Source organism: Rhagoletis zephyria, unplaced genomic scaffold (assembly GCF_001687245.7).
Source record: "Rhagoletis zephyria isolate East Lansing unplaced genomic scaffold, Rhagoletis_zephyria_1.1 Rzeph_scaffold_04525, whole genome shotgun sequence".
In the NCBI taxonomy this organism is placed as follows: Eukaryota; Metazoa; Arthropoda; class Insecta; order Diptera; family Tephritidae; genus Rhagoletis; species Rhagoletis zephyria.
In genome coordinates, this window is record NW_016161608.1 from 35,545 (window position 1) to 37,604 (window position 2,060).

Below are 2,060 nucleotides of genomic sequence, written 5' to 3' on the forward strand. Positions count from 1 at the left end.
AAAAAAGTATTTTTTTTTCTACGCTTTTATCCGTATTTTACAGCACGATCTGGACACCACAATCAAAACTAGACTAAAAATTTCGCAGTTGTCGCCATACGCAGCACAAGTTATTGTACAATAACACAAGCATGAGCAAAATATCAAACTAATTTTTATTTTAGCGCAATAACTATGCAATTTAGTACAAACGACCCCATACACCACACAAACGTCCGTCGCAAGCCCGATATTGCTTTTGTGGTTTAGGGGTCCTATAACAGTGGCATGTGCAAAGAAATTCCGGGTTGTGTTTCCCTTATAAGAGTTACCAAATCAACTTATAAATATCTATATATAAATTGTGAGACTTTAAATGACAAGACAAAATATTTGCCTTTAGACTAGTAATACTATTCATAGTTTTCAAAAATGCATTTCTGCATGCCGAAAGTATCAAAATACGGCATTTGGGAACAAAAAAGTATCAGATATTACAATTTAGAAAAAAAGTATTAAAAAATATACAATTGTATCAAAACGGCAACGCTGATCGTGATGGAAAACGAAGTTAGTTAACATCTTGTCGTCATAGCGACGATGGAATTAACAGCGTCAGCCTAGTGAAAATACTGCTAAAGTAACAGAGGCAGCGCCGCTTGTGATACCATTGCTTGCCTCGCTGCTATAAATTCAAATTGGTTCGATAGTCGACATGCGTCTTCTGTATACTGTTTATTCTGTGGTGATAGTTATTCGTCGCCACACTGTATATACCCTCCTATAAGCACCTACATCAGATATGTCTGCATTCAATCTCATGTGACTTATGGTTCAGAAGTTATAGCTGGTAAAAAATTTCCAAATTCCAAGTTCTTGGGACTTATGGTTCCGATGTTATAGCTGATAAAAAAGTCCACGTCTGTGAGATGTGGNCTCTCTTTTACACACTCATTAATATATACCCTACTATAAGCACCTACCATAGATATGCCTGCATTCCAAATTCCAAGTTCGTGGGACTTATGGTTCCGATGTTATAGCTGATAAAAAAGTCCACGTCTGTGAGATGTGGCACGCCCCTATTTACAAGCTCATGTACACTTGAGTAGTCCACTTTCAAACAGCTTTATGTGATTTTATAATAGTAAGCCATAAATTAAAAAAAACGTGTACAACAATAAGTAACATCCCAATTGTATATTTCTTTTTATTATCTGAAAATTTGGATAAATAAGAGCCTAATAACATTAAAAATCAAAATCGCAGTGTGGTAGTTTTTGCAAATTTTATATATAGAAATTAAATATAGCGAGTTTTGAAACAGTAAGTTTTATATAATAATAATAATAATAATAGATTGGCGCTTACACATACATATGTTAGTGTTTGGCCGAGCTTCTCCTCCGATTTGTGGCGTGCGCCTTGATGTTGTCACACAAAGCGGAGGGACCTACAGTTTTACGCCGACTCCGAACGGCGATTTTATGATTATGAGAAGCTGTTTTTCATGGCAGAAATGCACTCGGAGGTTTGCCATTTTTTCTATATTTTTTGCGATGTTGCTTTGACCAGGGTTTGAACCCAGGTGCCGATGAGTGAAAGCGCGCACTGCTTACCACTACAACACAGCGGCCGACAGTTTATATAGCCAGCTTTTTTAAGCTTTTCGCGTTCTCTCTTCCATGAAGGTTGGTCTGCTCTTTTTTAAAACGTCTTCCACTAGGCACCGAAACTAATACGATTTCTTGCAGTTTTCTAAGTTCATCAGAAGATGGAAACTTTTGAACTTGTATATATGTATACGTACAATAAATATTATAGCGACTTTTGAAAGTGTATATATACATACAGTAAGTATTATAGCGACTTTTGCTAGAGTAGCTAACATTTGATGCTATTTTTTTCAGAATATATAAGGATTTTGCACTGTATTGCTAGTGGACATGAAACTACTTTAAATACTGGTACGTTAACCACCAAAAACTAAAAATCGAAAAAAATTTACATAGCGCACTTTGCAAGTGGACTACTCACTTGTGATCAGCTAATTAAGCCAGCAACATTTTGATGAATTTTGG